Below are 8,926 nucleotides of genomic sequence, written 5' to 3' on the forward strand. Positions count from 1 at the left end.
CTCACTGTAACCTCCGCCTCCCAGGTTCAAGCAATTCTCCTACCTCAGCCCCCTGAATAGCAGGGATTACAGGCACCTGCTACCATGCCTGGTTAATTTTTGTATTTTTAGTAGAGGTGGGTTTTCACCATATTGGCCAGGTTAGTCTTGAACTCCTGACCTCAGATGATCCGCCCACCTTAGCCTCCCAAAGTGCTGGGATTACAGGTGTGAGCCACCACGCACGGCCACCACATTCTTTTTCTTTTCTGAAACGGAGTCTCACTCTGTTGCCCAGCCTGGAGTGCAGTGGCTCGATCTCAGCTCACTGCAACCTCCATCTCCTGGGTTCAAGCGATTCTCCTGCCTTAGCTTCCTGAGTAGCTAGGATTACAGGCACCCACCAACAGACTCGGCTAATTTTTGTATTTTTAGTATAGACGAGTTTCACCATGTTGGCCAGGCTGGTCTTGAAAACCTGACCTCAAGTGATCCACCCACCTTGGCCTCCCAAAGTGCTGGGATTACAAGCATGAGCCAATGCGCTTGTCCCATTCTATCAATTTTTATCTGCCCTGGGTAAGGCCTTTGTTGATCTCTCCTTCCTTCCCAAACCTGGCCTTTGTCCCGTCTCTTCACTTAACTGTGTTAAATGTGGGGTTCATGATATCAGCTTGACAATCCCAGATTCTTTCATTCAGGAATTCTCTGGACGTGTATCAAATATATCTCTTGGAGACACTCTCATTTCCAGGAGTTCCCAGTTGATATGCAAATTAGGCCTCTATAGTTACTTCCAGACACTTGGAAACTGTGAGTAAAGCTTCTCCAGTCTGCCTTTCCTGTCTGTACTATTAACCACTATGCTATGTTGTCTCTCATATGTAGTGGGACACTGATTAGTGTTTATTGATTGAAATGATGAAGAAGGAGTGTTACCAAAGCCAAATAAAAAGTTTTAGGGAGTGTATTAGTCAGCTTCAGCTAAGTTATATTGTAGCGACAAATAACCCCAAAATATCAGCTTACAGAAAGGGTTACATGTTAGCTGCAGGTCAGTTATGTCTCTGCTATACACTGGGGATGCAGGCTGAAGGTTCTGTTCTTGGAAGAGAGGAAAAAGGTACACTGGTATGCTGGTATAACTTGCATTAGAGAAAGCTGATAGTGTATATCTCTTCCCAACTTTGTGCTCAATGATGTAACATTGGTAGCTTGAAATCAGTCATGGTGGAAGTACTTATACTACAGCAAGTGGCAAATATTTTCCCCCCAGAAGAGCTGGTTGTTAAATGTTTACCAGCACAGGACTGGAAAAAAGGAAAATGATGGGGATCTCTTAATGACCCTTAAACCTTCTGCCTAGAAATGGCATAGGCCATGGAATTGCTACAGGTCACATGCACTCACACTGTACTTGTCAAAGCAATTCTCATGGACAAGCTGCAGTCAATGGGGCCAGGGATGTACTTCTTCCACTGGGAGGGACTCCGTAGGGGAGGCAGGGAATATTCATGAACGATAACACAATCTCCCTTCGTGGAGGAGTCAAAGGTGAGCACTGAGAAAAGTCCCTTGGAATTGGCCTCAAGGAGTTTGCCCGTGACTGGGCAACATGAGAGCAGTTTCAGCTGAAGGAAGTGACTTTTATTTTACTCTTGCCTGTGGTGATCAGAGTTCTCCACAGATTAATTTTTAAAAGTTACCATTTACTGAGCAAGGATTGGTATCAAGCCCTGTGATCAGATCTCTACATACAGTCTCACTGAGTCATCACAATACTCTTGCTATGTCAAAACTTTTTTTTTTTTTTTTTTTTTTTTGAGATGGAGTCTTGCTCTGTTGCTGAGGCTGGAGTGCAGTGGTGCGATCTTGGCTCACTGCACTCTCCACCTCCCAGGTTCAAGCAATTCCCCTGCCTCAGCCTCCTGAGTAGCTGGGACTACACGCACGTGCCACCACACCTGGCTAATTTGTCAGAACTATTATATCCCTATTTGATGCATGGGAAAACTGAGGCTTAACTCAGCATAGTTAATTGGCTTTCTCGAAATCACACAGCTAGTGAAATCTCCCATCACACAGCATTTTCTTTTGTGGCAGACTGTACTGTTTTCCACAAGTATTTGATATCTCTCCCTATGAAAGGATTATTTGTTTCTGTTCTGTTGAACTTGGGTGAGGGCATATGACTTGCACTGGCCAATGAAATGCAAAGAGAAGTATTGTGCATGACAATTCAAGGGAGAAGCTTTTGAGAGCCAGGGCAGGATTCACATGTTCTTTTGGCCTCAGCAGTCATGGCAGACTGTGTTGAGATGGAACCTCCACCAGACTAGGTCCCTGAGAGACAAACCACCTGCAGCAGAGCCCCCTGGTCAATCCAAATGAGCATGTAGCATGAGCAAGGGTTTTATTTATTTTTATTTTTTATTTTTTTGAGATGGAGTCTCGCTCTGTCACCCAGGTTGGAATGCAGTGGCACTATCTCAGCTCACTGCAACCTCCGCCTCCCGGGTTAAAGCAGTTCTCCTGCCTCAGCCTCCCGAGTAGCTGGGATTACAGGCACATGCCACCATGCCTGGCTAATTTTTGTGTTTTTAGTAGAGACAAGGTTTTGCCATGTTGGCCAGGCTGGTCTCGAACTCCTGACCTCAGATGATCCACCTGCCTTGGCCCCTCAAAGTGCTAGGATTATAGGCGTGAGCAACTGTGCCCAGCCTTATTTTTTTATTTTTTTATTTTTTATTTTTTTGAGATGGAGTCTCACTCTGCCGCCCAGGCTGGAGTGCAGTGGCCGGATCTCAGCGCACTGCAAGCTCCGCCTCCCAGGTTCACGCCATTCTCCTGCCTCAGCCTCCTGAGTAGCTGGGACTACAGGTGCCCACCACCTCGCCCGGCTAGTTTTTTGTATTTTTTAGTAGAGACGGGGTTTCACCGTGTCAGCCAGGATGGTCTCGATCTCCTGACCTCGTGATCCGCCCGTCTCGGCCTCCCAAAGTGCTGGGATTACAGGCTTGAGCCACCGCGCCCGGCCATTTTGTTATTTTTAAGCTACAGAGGTCCAGTAGCTTAAATTTTCCCTAGTTGTTTCTTCTGCAGCAAAACCTTACCCATCCTAACTGTTCTATCCCTCGTGAGGGTCAGACCAAGAGGCTGGACAGGAAGCTCTTGCTGAGTATGGCAAGACCTACTTACCTTGGTCAGTAGAGATGTAGACTGAGTTCCAGGGGGTTTGTGGACTTTAAGTTCCAGTTGCCCACACAGACCAACTCTCTCCCACCTGGCAGAGTGCATCTCTCCTGTGCCTTTTTTGGGCTTCACAAACCCACTTGACCTAGGGCCCCTTCCCAATCTCTGCAACAATCTCTTCCTGTTCCTTTGTCTCCCGAACCACAACCATGAGATGTGGTTTTCTAAAGAACTGGCTAAGCCCAAGCCACCTGAACAAGCAAAGCCTTTCTACTACTGTTTTTAGGTCACTGTGGCCAAATTCTGATTTCCATAAAAGTCACCAGCTTCCAAGAAAAGGCTTATGATATTAACAGCAACAAAAACACCCTCAACTGGGAAATGTTACATATTAGACACGGCCCATGAGGAAATCCTTGTGGAGGGAATCAAAGTGCTGGGAATACAGGTGTGAGCCACCATGCCTGGCCTAAAATTTAATTTATAAATTAGGGCCAGGCATAGTGGCTCGCAGCTGTAATCCCAGCACTTTGGGAGGCTGAGGAGGGAGGATTGCTTGAGGTCAAGAGTTTGAGACTAGCCTGGGCAACATAGTAAAACCACATCTCTACAAAAAACACAAAAATTAGCCAGGCATGATGGCATGGACCTGTAGTGCTGGCTACTCAGGAGGGTTAAGTGGGAGGATTGGTTGAGCCTAGGGGGTTGAGGCTGCAGTGAGCTGTGATTGTGCCACTGCACTCCATCCTGGGCAACAGAATGAGACCTTATCTCAAACAGAAAAAAAAATTATAAATTAGGCACAGCAAGAGATTAATAACAATAATAATAAAACAATTATAGCAATACACTATAATTATGTGACTATAATCCCTTTCTCTCTCAAAATATCTTACTGTGCTCTGCTCACCCTTCTTGTGATCTGTTGATCTGATAACTAGGACAGCTACTAAGCTATTAGCTGGTGGATGGTGTATACAGCATGGATATGCTGGACAAAGGGATGATTCACATCCTGGATGAGATGGCTCCAGATTTCATCATGCTGCTCATAAAAGCATGCAATTTACAACTTATGAGTTGTTTATTTCTGGAATTTTCCCATGTAATATTTTTGGATTGCATTTGTCCTTGGGTAAGTGAAACTGCAGAAAGAGAAACTGGATAATAGGAAACTACTGTGGTTAGGAAACAGGCTCAGCTACTATAACAGAGACTCCAAAATAACAATGACTTAGACAAGACAGGCGTTTACTTCTTGCTTATGTCAAAACCCTGGCAGGCAAGTGGGAGTGGATATGGTGGCCCTACCATCAGGGGACCCTGGCTTTTTCTGTTCTCCTTAGTTTGACATCAACATGCAGCTTCCTTCCTGTGGTCCAAAAGGGCAGCTCCAGCTCCTACCATCACTTCTGCATTTCAGCCAGCAGGAAGGAGTAACAGGGCAGTGGGGGATGTCCCCCTTCCCTCTAAAGGCATAACCTGGAATTGCACCCACTACTTTCATTCTCATGGCACTGGCCGAAACTTAGTTACAAATGCCACAACTAGTGGCCGGGGTGCTGGGAAATGTAGCTTTTATTCTGGACAGACATGTGCCTAGCCAACAAGGTAGAGGCTGTATTACTAAAGGAAGAATAGATGCTGGGGAACAATTAGCTGTGTGCAAAAGAGAGTTTACCTTTTGGAAAGATCTCTTGGGGGAAGGGTAGAGAAACGGCTGGATGGTAGGAGATTAGAGCCAAGGAAATAACCTGAACCAAGGCAGAGACATCCAGGATGGAGAGAAGCGGCAGAAGGCTTAGGAGATATGGAAGTTGAATGGACAGGATATGTGACTAATTGGCTATACTTCTAATTAACTGTACTTATCATAGCCTGTATTTGTGCGATTAGCTATTTAATATCTCCCTCTCAGGCCGGGCTCACACCTGTAATCCCAGCACTTTGGGAGGCCGAGGTGGGCAGATCACGAGGTCAGGAGATAGAGACCATCCTGGCCAACGTGGTGAAACCCCGTTTCCACTAAAAATACAAAAATTAGCTGGGTGTGGTGATGTGTGCCTGTCATCAGGAGGCTGAGGCTCAAGAATCACTTGAACCCAGGAGGCGGAGGTTGCAGTGAGCCGAGATCATGCCACTGTACTCCAGCTTGGCGACAGAGCGACTCCATCTCAAAAAAAAAAAAAAAAGGCTGGGCGCGGTGGCTCACACCTGTAATCCCAACATTTTGGGAGGCCAAGGCGGGCAGATTACAAGGTCAGGAGTTTGAAACCAACCTGGCCAACATGGTGAAACCTTGTCTCTACCAAAAAAATACAAAAAAAATAGCCGGGCGTGGTGGTGGGCACCTTTAATCCCAGCTACTTGGGAGACTGAGGCAAGGAGAATAGCTTGAACCTGGGAGGTGGAAGTTGCAGTGAGCCAAGATTGCGCCACTACATTCCAGCCCAATCAACAGTGCAAGACTCTGTCTCAAAAAACAAAACAAACAAACAAACAAAAATCTCCCTCTCCAAGAGGATTATAAGCTCCGTGAAGACAGAGATTGAGTCTGTTTTACTTATCACAGATTCCCAGGGCCAGTGCCAAGCACAGTGCCTGGAATACACTGAGTGCTTATGTGTGAGCGAATGAATGAGGTAAAAGAGGAGCAGCCAAGGACAGTAACAACAATAACTCTGGGGATAAGTTTGATTTAGATAAATCAAAATCTTAAAGTAAATATCAAACAATTTTTTTTTTTTTTTGAGACAGGGTCTTACTCTATTGACCGGGCTAGAGTTTAGTGGCACGATCACAGATCCCTTCAGCCTCGACCTCTCCAAGTAGCTGGGACTATACTACAGGTGGGCACCGCCACCTCCAGCTGATTTTTGTATTTTTCTTTTTCTTTGTTTTTGAGACGGAGTCTTGCTCTGTCACCAGGCTGGATGCTGCAGTGGCTTGATCTTGGTTCACTACAACCTCCCCCTCCCGGGTTCAAGCAATTCTCCTGCCTCAGCCTCCTGAGTAGCTGGGATTACAGGTGTGTGCCACCATGCCCAGCTACTTTTTGTATTTTTAGTAGAAATGGGGTTTTGCCATGTTGGCCAGCCTGGTCTTGAACTCCTGACCTCAGGTGATCCACTCATCTCAGCCTCTCAAAGTGTTGGGATTACAGGCATGAGCCACAGCGCCTGGCCTAACAGTTATTTTTAAAAATAATTTCTACTGACTGTAATCTGTCATCCCCTTTCCTAATGGACATTTGTCCCCCTTGGTGACATCTCCAGCTGGTTCCAAAACTTTTCAGTCATTTTTAGTTATTAATGCAGTCACTTGTTTCAGCCATTAACTTGGTCTTTCCATTTTCAAAGGTCAGTCTCCTTTGGGACTCACAGTCCAGCAGGAGACTTGTGGCATGGAGAGGAGACAGGTCTGCTCTCTCTTCTCTGCCCTCTGGTGGGGCAAAACAAGAAGGAAAAAAGGGACTTGTTTCCTTAGGTGTCCCCTGCTGGCCCTTGGCTGATCTCTTCTTTGCTTCTTGAGAGGTGTCTGTGTTCCTGTCCTCTCGGACATCATAGCTGCTTAGCTCCTTACCTGTAGACACAGGGGGATGGAGTAGCACGCTGCAAAAGGGCTTGCTGCCAAGTCGCTCTCTTCTGCAGGTGGCCTCTGGCTCACCCTTCACAGTGCACCTCTTTGCCCCCCACAGGCCTGCTCCCCCATCACATCTACCCTCTGCTGCCCCAGCCCTGGGACCTGTGGACAGAGGCCTGTCTCAGAAAAAATCTCAGAATCCATCTTTCTGCCACTCCTTGCCACCTGATCACATCCTTGGCTTTCCCTCTCCATGCCCTTTCCCCTATTTCCATAGCACCAGGGCAGGTTGGCAACTGTAGTCGCTCAGCAAACATCATCAAGGAAGGAGAAGTCAGACGCCCACTGGTGGCACCCCACGCCTGATGAATGATTCTTTTGGCTCTGTTCCAGTTAGCTTGTCCTAGTTAGCTCTGTTCCAGTTAGCTTGTGTAACTGTAATGGATCAGCCGCAACTTCGAGGTATAACACAATCACCATTTCATCATGGTCATGGAATCTGTGGGTCACAAGTTTCACAAGGCACAGTGGGGATGGCTGGTCTCTGCTTATGGTAGGTGGCCTCCAAGATGGCTCCCAAAGACCCCTCCCCGCTGGTATTTACCCCGTTGTGTAGTCCCCTTCCACACCATATCAGGTTGGTCTGTGTGACCAACAGAATATGGCAGAAGTGATAGTATGTTGCTTTTGAGGCTAGGTTGTGGAAGATACTGTGAGGCTGGGCGCGGTGTCTTATGCTTATAATCCCAGCACTTGGGGAGGCCAAGGTAGAAGGATAGCTTGAAGCCGGGAGTTTGAGACAAGCCTGGGCAACATAAGGAGACCTGTTTCTACAAAAAAAATTTTTTTTTCTTTTTTTTTTTGAGACTGAGCCTTGCTCTGTCGCCCAGGCTGGAGTGCAGTGGCACAATCTCAGCTCACTGCAAGCTCCGCCTCCCGGGCTCACGCCATTCTCCTGCCTCAGCCTCCAGAGTAGCTGGGACTACAGGCGCCTGCCACCACGCCCGGAGAATTTTTTTTTGTATTTTTAGTGCAGACGGGGTTTCACGGTGTTAGCCAGGATGGTCTCAATCTCCTGACCTCGTGATCCGCCCACCTCGGCCTCCCAAAGTGCTGGGATTACAGGCGTGAACCACTGCGCCCAGCCTCTACAAAAAATTTTTAAAAAATTAGCCAGTGCAGAACAAGACTCAGTCTCAAAAAAAAAAAAAAAAAAAGAAAGAAAGAAAAGGTAACCAGTGCAGTGCAATGACTCACACCTGTAGTCCCACCTAGTTGGGAGGCTGAGGCAGGATTGCTTGAGCACAGGAGGTAGAGGCTGTAGTGATCTGTGATTGTGCCACTCTGCACTCTAGCCTGGCTGACAGAGCAAGACCCTGTCTCAGAAAAAAAAAAAAAAAGATATTGTGGCTTCTGCCTCTCTGTCTCTTGGATCACTCCCTGGGGGAAGCCACGTGCCGGGTTGTGAGGCCAGCTGCCTCTATGGAGAGGCCCACCTGGAGAGGAACTGAGGCTTCCTGCCAATGGTCACATGAATGAGCTTGGAAATGGATCCTGTGGCCCCAGAGAAAGTAGATGACTGCATCCCTGGTCAACAGCTTAACTGCAATTTCATGAGAGATCTCGAATCAGAATCACCCAGATATGTTGCTCTTGGATTCCTGACTATCAGAAACTGTGTGAGATGGTAAATATTTGTTGTTTTAAGCTGTTCCATTCTGGGGGTAACTTGCCATGCAACACTACATAACTAAACACTGCGTCATGATGTCTGGGACCTTAGCTGGGAAGACTCAAATGGCTGGGGGCTGAAATCACCTGGAGGTTGCTTCACTCACATGACTGGTGCCTGAGCTGGGACTGTCAGCTGGAGAACCTAAACGTGGCCTCCCCATGTGACTTGGCTTCTCACAGCATAGCACCTGGGTACCAAGAAGGAGTGCCTATAGGTTGAGCTTTCTAAGAGACCAAGGAAGAAGTTACAAAGTTTCTTTTGGCCTAGCCTGAGAAATTGTGCATTGTAACTTCTGCTGCATTCTCTAGGTTAGCAGCAGTCACCAAGGCCAGCCTGTATTCAATGGGAGGAGAATTTGACTGGTCCCCTTGATAAAGTAATAAGGTCATATTGCGGAACCTGTCTTGCGCGGGAATTGCCTGCTCTACCCTGAGGGAG

This window comes from Mandrillus leucophaeus, unplaced genomic scaffold, assembly GCF_000951045.1.
Source record: "Mandrillus leucophaeus isolate KB7577 unplaced genomic scaffold, Mleu.le_1.0 Scaffold141, whole genome shotgun sequence".
In the NCBI taxonomy this organism is placed as follows: Eukaryota; Metazoa; Chordata; class Mammalia; order Primates; family Cercopithecidae; genus Mandrillus; species Mandrillus leucophaeus.